The sequence below is a fragment of the Dermacentor andersoni genome, chromosome 10, assembly GCF_023375885.2.
Source record: "Dermacentor andersoni chromosome 10, qqDerAnde1_hic_scaffold, whole genome shotgun sequence".
NCBI classification, from domain to species: Eukaryota; Metazoa; Arthropoda; class Arachnida; order Ixodida; family Ixodidae; genus Dermacentor; species Dermacentor andersoni.
In genome coordinates, this window is record NC_092823.1 from 21,079,606 (window position 1) to 21,094,017 (window position 14,412).

Below are 14,412 nucleotides of genomic sequence, written 5' to 3' on the forward strand. Positions count from 1 at the left end.
TTAGGGAGAGTTAACTATTCATGACAGGCTATTCACAGCGGGTGCCGTACGCATCTCGAAACTTTAAGGATATGCGACATAGAACTGCGTTGCTTAAGCTTCCACTGGTCCGCTATTCGCGCATATGGTATTACGTACCCGATCACGCAAACTGGCGTAGTCGAAATAAATTGTTTGCCATGTTTAATATTCACCAGTATCTCCGTGGCGCGGTGTCGCCGTTCAAAAATATTTCCGCCTCTAATGTAATTCCCCTTTGTGTTTACGGTAATTCGTACGCTTCGTGTTACGGTAACATGTTTCGTTTCAACTTGTAGGGGTTGCGTCGGGTTGCGTGTGACACACCGGTTTTATTTTCAATGTACAATGCGCATTCGATCGAGCTACGGTCATACTTGAAATTGTGTGAGTGGTGGTCGGCATTGCTAAAATACTGTGATCTTCGTGGCTGACTGCTCATGGTTGTGTTCTCCGGAGGTAGATGAGAGCATGCCACATTGCGCATGATTTTTTTTTTTGCCGCCACCCATTTGACTCCCTCATTGTGGTTGGCCTACGTTATTTGGCGTCAGCGTTCGTACAGCAAGTCATGGATCTAAATCTCCCCAATCCCGCGGGTTTATGATAACGAAACTTTAGGCGAACTGACAGTTAATGAAAGTCTGGTGTTTGACGTGCCAGGGTCGCGATGTGATTTAAGGAACGCGTTAGTGGGTGACTTTTTTACCACCTGGCGTTATCAAACGCGCACCCAATGCACAGCACCCGGACATTTTTGCATTTCCCCCACATTGAAATGCAGTTGCCGTGGCGGGGGGCCCTATAACGTAAAACTATTCCAAAATGTTTTTATTCCAATCTCCTGACGTCAAATTTGCGTCACCGGCGACGCAAGAATCGGGTGGTCACTCGCAGTGTTGTATAAGCAGATCAACCAAACGCTGTCCTCGTTCATAGGAGGTCTCTTTTGCTTCAAAAACGAATAACATTGCCTTCCCTGAGCGGCTTGTCTTATCTAATTGGCTGACAATAGGCGAGGAGTAGGGTCAAGTGGAGAGGGGTTTGATGGGGCCCAGCCACTGCAATGAACATCGATAACCGGACGAAAAGGGTGGTGCCGGCCTCTGAGATTGGTCCGCTTTCCCTTATATAACTCGCGGGGGCTGGACGAAAGGTTAACAATGCCGCTAAAGTGGATACTCAGCAAAGAAGAGTTGACAGAACGAGGTCGTAAACGTGCCGAAAGTGCTCGAAAACATTACGCCGCCACGGAAAAAGTTTTATTATACGCAAATAAACCCATGCTTTCCGGTAGGTGCGAGCAGCCAGTGCCTGGGCGATCGGTGGCAGCCATCTTTTATTCCTTGCGGAACGGAGTAGCCTGCGGCTATTCAGAAGAAAACCCAGTTTTGTTCCGCATATTAATGCATCTTTTACGCGTACACTTCACTTTGACGCGGAGAGCTTTTGTGGCTTTGTGACGTCGCGTGACTGGCAGGTGAAGTGAGTGCAGCCCGACAGCCTTCGACCAATAGCCGATGACTAATGGCGAAAAGGCGTCGCATCAGAAATAACTCAAATCATGCATAATCAGTGTGCACACCTCATACCAGATAGGGAGCTATCGCGGTTTTCGGGACGTCTCGTGACAGCCATGCGAAGTGGGGTGATCCAAAATGTTTTAGCCAATCGCGTAGGGCTGATTGCGGTATTGGAATAGAAAAGTTTGTAATAACCCGCCGTGGTTGCTCAGTGGCTATGGTGTTAGGCTGCTGAGCACGAGGTCGCGGGATCGAATCCCAGCCACGGCGGCCGCATTTCGATGGGGGCGAAATGCGAAAACACCCGTGTACTTAGATTTAGGTGCACGTTAAAGAACCCCAGGTGGTCGAAATTTCCGGAGTCCCCCACTACGGCGTGCCTCATAATCAGAAAGTGGTTTTGGCACGTAAAACCCCATAATTAAAAGTTTGTAATAGTCTTACGTTAGAGAGCCCCTGGATTTTATCCTGCGTTTTGTAAGCGACGTAGTACTAAGATCAGTTGCAAGGCTGCTGTTCAGCGGCTTCTTTCGACGAAATGCGTGTTTATAGTGCCATGCCGACGTGCGAGCTCTCTGACGTAATATAGGGCGTACTATTCTTTTATCACTTGTGGCTTGTCGCCTAATTGTACTTGCTGAGCGCAATTACTCTGTGGCGGGCATTCTTGCTCTAAAAATCAAGATATTTGACTAAATAACAGTTTTTAATTGCCATTTAAACCAATTACCTTAGGGCACATGTCGCAATATACAAGTTGTAGCTGGTGTCGGTGAATGCCACCCGCCCTGGTTGCTTAGTGGCTATGGCGTTGGGCTATGGCATTGGTAAAGCCGCTGACGGCTTTCTTGCCATCCATTGCCAGAGATGCAAATGTAAACCTAGATATAAATAAAGTCATCATTAGTAAAAGCAGGTGTGAGATTTCACGCTTGTTAATAGAAGATAGACACATATCAACATTCGGTGACGTATGCGTGAGTAAACCTTCCATTTCATTGTCGTCAAAAGAGCTCAATTACCTTTGTTCGTCCTGAAAATGTACAACGTCTGTGTATATTTGAGTGAAAAGAGTGGTTACGTGTGGTTCCATCTTTGTTTTGTGTGTGTTCATTTTGACCGAAAATTTTACACGTATTGTATGGCGTTTCGAGGGTGTATATAAAGCGACGAGAACTGGAAATAAATCCATTGCTGAAAGTTAGCGTTGTGTGTGTCAGATGTGCTTTTCGGTTGTCCTTTTTCAACTTGCGCTACAACAAAATAAGATAGATGTTGCAAGTTAACATTAAATAACCCAAGGTGATCGAAATATCCGTCATGCCTCATTACGGAGCGCCTCATAATCTGACCTTAGTTTTTGCACGCAAAGCCTCATAATTTAATGGTTTTTTCTCTTTGAATGTCATATGTAATTAAAACCCCTTCTGAGGCTGGCATCAACTTATATGTATTGTTACGTTTCGCCTACGACGCGCGGTATAGCCGGCGCGAATGCAACGGACGCCGGGGCTTCGTTCAAAGCGGCGGACATTTTGGCCCGTTCGGAGCTCCCGCCAAGCGCGTCCAGGCGTGTTTCAGTGCCACGTGTCTTCGTGTGTGCGTGTGTGTGTGTGTGTGTGCCCACGCTTGTCAAAGCGCGGCAGCCGGGGAGAGGAGCTCCCCAAGTGTGAAGCGAGGAGGTCTGATCGGCGCCGGGTTGGCGATGCGTCACTACACTCGTCTCAACATGTCTCTCAGCTCGCCCGTGCTCCGCCGTCACGTGGTCTCATCCCGTGACCTTCCTTCTTGCCCGCGACGCCGAGAGTATAAGAGCAGCTGCCCCCGGACGCCAGGAGAGAGGCTCCGATTTCTTCTGTCGAGTTACGTGCTCTCCCGTCTCTCACTTCGGTCGACCTGACCGCCCGCTCTTTTGCGATATTAGAATAAACCAGTTGTTCTGTTACCAGTCGACTCATGCTTTGCCGGGACCTTCGGATGCTTCCAGTGCCCCAGGCCGCCAGGCCAACGCTACCCTTGGGGCTTGCGACCCATTTGCAACAACGGGCGTCAGCACTGAGGTTCCAACAACTCGTGCCAGCGGTGCGATTCCCAACAGCTGGTGGCAGCGGTGGGATCGCGAGAACGGAGGCCAGCAGCGAAGATATGCGGTTGACTGTATGCTGAGCAGCAGAACGACCTTCCGGGAGCAGTGCAACGAGCCCTGTGTGATGACTGGTTGCCTGCAGCGGAACGACTGCGCTGAATTCTTGGCTGCGAGGTTTGGTGAGTGCGGGACTTTCTTCTTCTGAGTTTTGCCAGGCTTTTGTTAGTGTCAGAAACAGAGCTGGTAATTGTGGTTGTCGTTGCTGCCGGGTTAGTTTGCGGCAAGACAATAGTAGGCAGTAGAGAAAGCAGCATTCAGAGCAGCCATGGATTTGAAGTCGTTGCGCAAACCGAAATTGCTGGAGCTTGCAAGAGAGTTGGGTCTGGATGTCTCAGACAAACTCAGAAAACCAGAACTGCTGAGGGCTATTCTTGAGTTAGAAGCTGAGGATGACGAGCTGTCGGAATGCCTTGAGACCATTGAGGAGAGGGAGACGGCAAAAAGACAGGAGCGCGAACTTAAAGAACAGAAAGAGAAAGATGAGCGCGAACGAAAAGAACAGAAAGAAAAAGAAGAGCGTGAACGTAAAGAACAGATAGAGCGAGAGCAACAAGAAAAAGAGCGCGACCGTCAACACGCTTTGGAAATGAAGCGTCTCGAGGTAGAGATGGAACGCGCTCGTAATGGAAGTCAGGCACACGGTGCAGGAGAACGAGTATTGTTCAAAATGACTGACCTGATGCGGCCGTTTAAGCTTGGAGAGGACATTGGTTTGTTCCTGGTTAACTTTGAGCGAACGTGCGAGAAGCAGGGGTTCTCTCGGGAAACGTGGCCACAGCGCTTGCTCACTTTGCTACCCGGCGAGGCGGCCGACGTAGTCGCTCGCTTGAATAGAGAGGAGGCAGAGGATTTCGACAAAGTGAAATCGAGTCTGCTAAAAAAGTACCGGCTGTCCGCGGAGGCGTTCCGTCGGAAGTTTCGGGAAAATGAGAAAGGCAAAAGTGAGTCATATACAGAGTTTGCCTACAGGCTTATGTCAAACATGCAGGAGTGGCTCAAAGAAGAGAAAGCGTTTGGTGACCACGAGAAAGTTCTGCAGTGTTTCGGGCTAGAACAGTTTTATAGTCGGTTACCTGAGAACGTGCGGTACTGGGTCTTGGATAGGCCAGACGTTAGTGCGGTGGCTCGAGCCGCTGAGCTAGCCGAGGAGTTTGTGACGCGTCGGGCTCGCGGAGCTAAGGACGGTCAAAAGGGTGAATTTGGCTCCAAGTTTGAGAGGCCGAAGTCCACGCCCATGAGAGTAAAGGGGGACACACGTAGTGCGGATGCGAGTGAAAGCAGTCCGACCGAACGTAAGGAGACGGCGGCAGCCAAAGCCGAACGCAGAAAACGGTTCGAGATGAGGCAAGCGCGCGTTTGTTATGCGTGCCAGAAGCCGGGTCACTTTTCGGCGCAGTGTCCAGAAACAAAAACAAAAGTCGTGTTTTTGTCTTTATGCAGCACTGACGAGAACATGAAGCTTCTCGAGCCTTACATGCGAGACCTCCTCGTGAACGGGAAAGAGTGCCGAGTGCTTCGCGATTCCGCAGCTACAATGGATGTAGTTCACTCCTCTTACGTAGAACCCGATATGTTCACGGGCGAGTGCGCATGGATCAAGCAAGCCGTGGAAGCTCATAGCGTGTGTCTGCCCGTAGCAAAAGTGCTTATTGAAGGACCTTTTGGAGCGCTTGAGACGGAGGCCGCAGTGTCATCTATGCTGCCCCCCCAGTACCCGTACCTATTTTCGAACAGGTCCGATCACCTCCTGCGCGAGAAGGGGCTTTTGTTTGGGGAGGCTAGCGTTCAGGCCTTAACCAGATCGAAGGTTCGGGGGCTCGCTGCAAAGGCGGTAGTTGCGGGGCCGACGTTGTCGAACGATGAGAAAGGGTCAGAGGCGCAGCAAGCTGGTATTCAGAGCACGCCCGAACTGAATAAAATTGAGCCTGTAGCGTTAAAGGCACCAGATACTGGAGAGGAAATTCCCGATGCGGGAAAGTTAGAAGAGCTATCTGCAGATTTGCTCATCGCGCCTACGTCAGACGGACTTAATATGTTGCTAAAAGTCAGCCGGTCGGCTTTGATAGCCGAACAAAAGAAGGATGGCAGCCTAGAAAACATACGCTGCATTGTCAAGGAAGGTGTCGCCAAGAAAAATGCTCGCTTTGTGGAAAGAAGTGGGGTCCTGTACCGAAAGTATCTAGACCGCAGAGGAGTGGAGTTCGATCAGCTGATCGTGCCTCAGTGCTACCGTCAGGATCTGTTGCGCTTGTCGCATGGGGGTTCGTGGTCCGGACACCTAGGAGTTAAGAAAACTAAGGACCGTCTCTTGCAAGAGTACTATTGGCCAGGGTGTTTTCGGGACGCAGACCACTTTGTGAAGACATGTGACACCTGTCAGCGGGTGGGCAAACCAGGGGACAAATCGAGGGCGCCGTTGAAGTTGGTACCTATCATTACGGAGCCTTTCAGACGGCTCGTTATTGATACAGTGGGACCTCTGCCGGTAACAGCCACGGGGTACAGACACATTTTGACTGTGATCTGCCCTGCGACAAAGTTCCCTGAAGCAGTGCCACTTAAAGAACTAAGCTCAGTTGAGATAGTCAATGCACTACTGTCCATATTTGCGCGAGTTGGTTTTCCTGCGGAAATCCAGTCAGATCAGGGCACGGTGTTTACGAGCGCTTTGACGACAGCCTTTCTCGAAAGGTGCGGGGTAAAGCTGTTACACAGCTCAGTGCACCACCCCCAGTCGAATTCCGTTGAGAAGCTCCACTCCGTCATGAAGCGCGTGTTGAGAGCATTGTGTTTTGAACATCAAACTGACTGGGAGCTGTGTCTGCCTGGGGTGATGTTTGCATTACGGACCGCGCCGCATGCGGCTACGGGGTTTTCGCCAGCTGAGCTGGTGTACGGTCGCTCGCTGCGATCTCCGCTTCGCATGCTTCGAGAATCGTGGGAAGGCAGGGGCGACGACCCAGTCGTGGTGGAGTACGTGCTTAAGCTCCTCGAACGCTTAAGAAGGGCACAGGAGTTGTCAGGTGAAGCAATGGCAAAGGCCCAGCAGAGGGCCAAGGTTTATTATGATCGGACAGCCAGGGCCCGTCGTTTTGAGGTGGGCGATGAGGTCATGATATTGCGCACATCGCTAAAGAACAAACTCGACGTGCAGTGGGAGGGCCCAGCACGGATTGTTCAAAAACTGTCGGACTTCAACTACGTGGTCAGTCTGCCAGGAAAACGGAAAGCACAGCAAGTTTACCACTGTAATCTGCTCAAACCCTATAAGCAACGGGAAGCAGTAGTGTGTATGATGTTAAACGCTCCCGAAGAGCTTCCGGTCGAGCTTCCGGGACTAGGCTCAGTGACGAACAGGAAAGACACCGATCAAGTCATTAGTGACTTAATCAGTAAAGCATCGCTGTCGCCTGAGCAGAAAACCGAACTACACCAGCTCTTACAAGAGTTTCAAGGTCTGTTCTCTGAGAGGCCTGGTAGGACTTCTGTCCTTACTCATGACATAGAACTTACCTCCCCAGAGCCAGTACGATCCAAGGCGTACCGGGTGTCACCCCGCCAGAGCGATATTATGGAGGCTGAGGTAAAGAAAATGCTACAGCTCGGTGTTATTGAGGCGGGTGAGAGTGATTATACCTCCCCTTTGATATTAGTTGAGGTACCGGGCAAGGAACCTCGTCCTTGCGTCGACTACCGCAGGCTTAATTCCATCACTAAGGATCAAATTTATCCGATCCCTAACATCGAGGAGCGCCTTGAGAGAGTGAGTAGCGCTCAGTTTATTTCCACCCTAGATCTTGTCAGGGGCTATTGGCAGGTTCCACTTACAGAAGAGGCTAGTAGGTATGCGGCGTTCATTTCACCAATGGGGACATTCCGTCCTAAAGTTTTGAGTTTTGGTTTGAAGAACGCGCCATACTGCTTTTCAAGCCTCATGGATAAAGTGTTGCGGGGACAGCAAGAATTCGCTTTACCGTATCTAGACGACGTAGCGATATTCTCTGCATCCTGGCCTGAGCATATGGCCCACTTGCGGGCAGTGCTAACCCGCCTGCGCGATGCGGGCTTGACAGTCAAGGCTCCCAAGTGCCAGTTAGCACAGGCCGAGGTTGTCTACCTTGGTCACGTGATTGGACGGGGTCGTCGCCGCCCCTCTGAAATAAAGGTGGCCGCTGTGCGAGACTTCCCGCAACCGCGCACGAAGACCGATATTCGGTCGTTCTTAGGTGTCGCCGGCTACTATCAGAGGTACATCCCCAGGTACTCTGATATCGCGGCTCCCCTGACGGATGCTCTAAGAAAGACAGAGCCGCAAACAGTCGTCTGGGACCAGACAAAGGAAAGAGCTTTTAGCGCCCTAAAGAGCGCCCTAACAAGCCAGCCTGTGCTACGATCGCCCGACTACACAAAAGGGTTCGTTGTTCAGTGCGATGCTAGTGAGCGAGGCATGGGCGTTGTACTGTGCCAACGGGAAAAGGGAGAAGTAGAACACCCCGTCCTGTATGCTAGTCGTAAGCTGACCAGTCGTGAGCAGGCGTACAGCGCCACCGAGAAAGAGTGTGCGTGTATCGTGTGGGCCGTTCAGAAATTGTCATGCTACCTAGCCGGCTCGAGGTTTATCATTGAGACGGATCACTGCCCTCTCCAATGGCTGCAGACCATCTCTCCTAAAAATGGCCGCCTCCTGCGCTGGAGCCTCGCTTTGCAACAATATTCCTTTGAGGTGCGTTACAAAAAGGGGAGTCTCAACGGTAACGCCGATGGCTTAAGTCGAAGCCCCTAACGTGGGAATCAGCCTCAAAATTGTTTGTTACTGATGTTTTTCTTCCTGAGGCAGGATTTTTAACATATTGCTTTTGTGTAGTGTTTCAAAGTGATGATGTGCTTTCTAGTGCAATTTTCCGATTTGTGGACGCGTTCTGAGTGCTGCTAAACTACTGTAAGGAACTAGGCAGTAGTATAAAAGGGGAAAGAGCCTGGCAGGGCTTAGTGAGGGTTGTGCCGTGCTTGCTGACTGAGCGGTTGACTTTCGGCGTAGTTCTAACGCTTGCTGGGAACGAGAACAAAAATGTCAACTCTCCCGAAGTCACTTTGCAGTGTCCTGTATGAACCTGAACGAGAGAACGAGGCCTTCTCTGTGCGCTGCGCTCAAGAAACGCCGAAGGACGACCGTCTTCGGTTATGAGCATCATCAAGCGACATCCCTCCGGACAGCGGATGCAGTCCCCTGACCATCGGGATCTCCTTTCCCCGGCGGGGCGGTCTGTTACGTTTCGCCTACGACGCGCGGTATAGCCGGCGCGAATGCAACGGACGCCGGGGCTTCGTTCAAAGCGGCGGACATTTTGGCCCGTTCGGAGCTCCCGCCAAGCGCGTCCAGGCGTGTTTCAGTGCCACGTGTCTTCGTGTGTGCGTGTGTGTGTGTGTGCCCACGCTTGTCAAAGCGCGGCAGCCGGGGAGAGGAGCTCCCCAAGTGTGAAGCGAGGAGGTCTGATCGGCGCCGGGTTGGCGATGCGTCACTACACTCGTCTCAACATGTATCTCAGCTCGCCCGTACTCCGCCGTCACGTGGTCTCAACCCGTGACCTTCCTTCTTGCCCGCGACGCCGAGAGTATAAGAGCAGCTGCCCCCGGACGCCAGGAGAGAGGCTCCGATTTCTTCTGTCGAGTTACGTGCTCTCCCGTCTCTCACTTCGGTCGACCTGACCGCCCGCTCTTTTGCGATGTTAGAATAAACCAGTTGTTCTGTTACCAGTCGACTCATGCTTTGCCGGGACCTTCGGATGCTTCCAGTGCCCCAGGCCGCCAGGCCAACGCTACCCTTGGGGCTTGCGACCCATTTGCAACAACGGGCGTCAGCACTGAGGTTCCAACAACTCGTGCCAGCGGTGCGATTCCCAACAGTATGCATTCCCAATATTTGAGACGAAATGGTTTGGTGTTCCATAAATTATTTTTCTTCAGTACATAAAATTTGTTTTCTTAAGATGGTAACCGGAACAGTGCTCTTTTACTGCAAGTGTGACAGCGCCTATCTCAGAACCGCTGCTAGCTTCAAAATTTGCTCGAAGTGTATGTGCCTTGTGAAATCAGTCGCTTCAGTTCGTGCACTGCAGTATGTGGGCTAAAGTAATTAGTTCGAAAGGTCGTTATAGAATTTTTGTTAATGAGTCAATCAACCATTTTGATTTTCACTGTAAGTACCCTCCACCGCCTCGGCTAATCCTGCAGAATAAGTAACTTAGTGCCATATGTCATAGGCGACTGGCGTTATTAGACCACACCCGGTATCTTCGTCTGTGATTAGAGCTGCGATGGTGTTGATCTGCTAAGCACGAGGTTCCGAGAGTGAATCCCGGCCACGACGACCGCATTTCAATGGGGGCGAAATGCAGAAACACCCGTGTACTTAGGTATAGGTCCAGGTTAAAGAACCCCAGGTGGTCCATATTCCCGGAGCCCCCCACTACGGCGTGCCTCATAATCAGATCGTGCTTTGGCCCCTACAAATCCCATAATTTATATTATTAAAACCACATGCTTGCCATGTACTTGACTCGTGCTTTTATACCCAAGACAACGCGTGAAGGGCACGTGTAACGCGTCCTATCGCTACATGTCGCTCCATGCGCACGAGGTCGCGGGATCGAATCTCGGCCGCGGCGGCCGCATTCGGATGGGGCCTAAATGCAGGGAAACATATAACTCCATTATTTATTTATTTTTTAATTAAAGGCTTACCATGTACTTGAGCCGAGCGTTTATGCCAAAGACACCGCCGCGCCCCATCGTAACATGTGGCTGCACCAAGCTGACAAACGCTTCGTTGCATTTATCAATTAGGATCGCTGCCATCTGAGAGGACTTTTTTTTTTTTTAGCGTGTGAGGATTTTTATGCTTACCGAACGAGAAAAAAAACCATCCGTTTGTCCATTAAGGGGATCGCTTTCACGATAGGGCCCGCAGCAGCAGGCGAATTCACCTTCGTGCTGCCTATCGCTTCCACTCAAACTAAGCGGCGAGAAAGCAGCGCTTACGAAGCTTAACTCGCCACACTCCCTGCCGTCGTCGCAGATTGCTTTCAAGATTGGGGGCCACGCGTCTCGCTTCAACGCGAAACTGCCTCCATCGCAGGCTGCTTTTGAGGAAAGGCCCGAGTAATAGGCAGCCGCTGCCAGAGTATGGTTGGATGATAAGGCAGTAAAGAGCGATAACGGCTTATGATGATGGGAACGTAATCAGTGCGCCTGCCCCGTCTGCCGCCGCCACCTGCAGTAGTTTTCTGGCGTCATGATTGACATTACGCCACCGTTCGCAGCTGTTCGTGTAGCCACATCGCTGTCCTTTGTACTGGGAGGGTCAGGATTCATAACATTCATATTGGCGTTGGGCTGCTTAGAGATAAGTGGCACAATGCTTACGCATACCTAGACAACTCCAGAAGGAGTTTCTGCGTGGTTTTTTTTTTTTGCAGGTGGCGGGCTCTGGTTGCAGTTTTTGAGCCGTCCAACCTCTGCTGACAAAAATATCCGGCATGGAAGCAATTTTCAAGACGTTCAATTAGTACACATGTGTGAATGACTTTGGCTATCAGCGACTTTGCTATACTGTGCCGAGCAGCTGTATAAGACACAGGCTCTCGGAATCCGCATGCCAGCTAGTCTAATTTAAACCTTGCGATTGTGACGAACAATGCCAGAAACATCGCCTATGGTATTCCATCATTAGCAGTCAATGATTCACGTAAATCATGATACGGAACCGTGTGGTGCTTTAAACGAATCGTTAACCGATGGATTTTATTACGCTCATATTATATAACATTAAAGAAACTTGTACTATGACGCCAGAAGAAACATGCTATACGGTTTAGCCGTTGCCAGAGAGAAATTGCGATACATGCCCTGTCATCTTACGGACGGGAATTTCTCTGATCTGTGAATTTCGCAGACGTGCATAGACACGCACGTACAGCTCTCACCCTTTGTACAGTCCTTCCTTGTGCCCGCGTGGGTTGCGCTGGTTATAGAAATCCCGCCATGAAAGCTGCGCGTTTCCATGCTGTTGTTGATTTCTGCTTCGTTTCTTGTTTGACTTTTACTTTATCAACGCTTCAAGGGATGGCCAGTAAAGTGTTAGTCTCCTATAGCAATTTCCTCTAAAGCTCTTAGCGGGATCTGGACTGAAATTGCCAATTTAAGGTTGTTACAAACGTTTAGCATAGAGCTACGCATCGTTCTAAACCTGAATACAGCTTTTCGCGCACAAGTTGACGACAAAGAATGGGCTGATACACGAGCGGAGACTTAGAACAGTGTTTTATTTTGAAGAAAGCGACCACATATGTAGCACAAACTGACGCATCACGTGTGCGCCAGCCGCAGGAGATTCTAATCTCTACGCAAGATGGGTATCTCCTTGTTGGAAATCGTGATAGACGGTTTTGACACACATGTGTCGCCACACCTGGCAACCAATTCCGCTTCTTTGATTTCAAAGTACGCTGTTCTAAGTTTGCGTTTGTGTGTCCCAGCATCTTTTTTGTCCCGGTCTCGTGCGCAAAAAGCTGCATTCATGTCCTACCAGCATGCCCAAATACTCACCTTAGCGTTCTATACCAGTACCGCGACGATCTATGGTCTCCGAGTCAGGTCATGTTTTGGTATGAACGCCACAGGTGGCATATACGCGAATGCGTGACCACCTGTGATGGGGAAGAAGGCGGAGGTTTATAAGCCAGCCGAGGAGCCGCCAAGTGTGGCCCCACTTGGTGACGCGATATTTTCACATTGATGCTTGTGTGTTTGCAGGAGCAGAATGTTTCCATCTGTCACGGAGTACTGTGTGACAGATGGAAAACTCGAGTGCTGCGATCCTCACGTCAGCGTTCGTGTATGGAGAAGTCCTACCCTGCCTTATGCCTACCCCCCCATATTAACTGAGATATATTGAGGAAGTTTTCACGTCCGTTTTTTCTTTTAATTATTTACATGTGTTTGTGTTAAATAAAATGTATGAATGAAAACACAGCAAGCTTCGTGAATATAGGCCACTGAAGTCCTGCACGCAATAAAAATGGGTTGCGTGCCACCGCTAAGAGGCATTGCGCTCGTGACTACGAAGTCGTCGGCTAGATTGTTTGTTGCATAGACTCTCTGTTAAAGGGGAGCTTTCCTTTGCGAACCACGCCGAGTTTTCGTGACCGTGAGCGCTGTGGCGTTGCAGCTCTCTAGCCTATTAGGCCAAGCTATTTCAGCGCAGGACGCGCGCGATGTCACCGCCACTGAGTTCCACGCACCACCAGATGACGCTCGCAGCGACGCACCCGCGCAAGTGGTGGCCGTGCAGGGGAAAAGAAAAAAAAATATTATGCAGGAAAAAGCCAGGACACCGCTCGATTTTTATCTTTAACCACTGCGCCACCACCACATGGCGCTCGCCTTCACGCAACGCTGCCTCTCTGCAATCTCTGAATAAAGCCTTCCGTGCAATTTTGTGCAGATATTCAATGCACAAGAACTCGTGCTTCGGCTCTGCATGCGCTCACACAAAACTTAGCTTTATGTAGATTTCAACTCGTTGGATCTGCTGCACATTTTTTTTTGTCTTTGAATTATCATTGCAGTTAGATCATTTTTATCTTTTAGCAACTTTTTTGTCGAAGGTGCCGTGATTCCGTTTTCAAGAACACCCGTGGGTGTCAGCAACGGGCTGGCGAACACCCACGGCATTCGCAGTAGTGACGCTGACGAAATAATGAGAACAGCCAAGGTACACCTTGAAGTGGCCAACCTTATGTGGCGTGAGCCGCTGTGACACGGGCCACGCACTGACTAGTGCAACTCCGTGCACATAGCATGCGATAGAAAAAAAAGGGGGCGCACTTACGTTACAAGCACATTTTTATAATGCAACTAACTATTATGACAGATGCCCCTAACGTAGCGCGTGCCTAAAGAAACAAATTGGAAGAGACTGCGCAAGGTGAGCGGAACCTTACAGGCACTGCGGAATTCGAGGAGCGTTCCAGCGTAAGAACATTAACGGCATTATTTGGCCACGCCAAATGAGTTATACAAAAAAGAACTCGTTCATTTTCATCTCACTACCAGCTCAAGGCGTTAGAAAATCTATCAAGGCAGCAAAAAGGAAGCAAAGAGAAAGAAGTGTTGATGTACAAACATCAAATCAATTTCATATGCTTTATTCATTTTTTTAACTACGCAATGTACAGGCGCCGACAAAAGTGGTATACTCTACGCAGACGGGAGCAGAAGCAACGGCAAACTGCACCGCAACACCATCTACAGGCAGCATCTGGGATCGAGAAAGCCAATGGGTGCCCTTTATTATCTGCAAGGATGTCGCTTGACTCGTGTCAGTGTTTCGTGCTTCAGCTCGCCAAAATGCCGAGCGACGCCGCTGCAGTAGCAATCTGCGTGGAGTATTCCACTTTTGTCGGCGCCTGTACGTTAAGTGTACTCGCGTAAACAGAGAATGTGTAACTGTGAGTAGTTGTCTACTTTTTCTACGAGCCATAACCGCATGCAGCATAAACATTTTGATTTCGAACATTTTTTGAAAAATAAACGGAAGGTGCGTTTAATTTTTTCCTTTTGGTTAAAGGAAACAGAAAGTGAGGTAATTACATTAGACAAGAATTGCTTAAAAAACACCCCCCTCGGGTCGATTATTTCATTTTCCCATAGCATACATTTACTTCT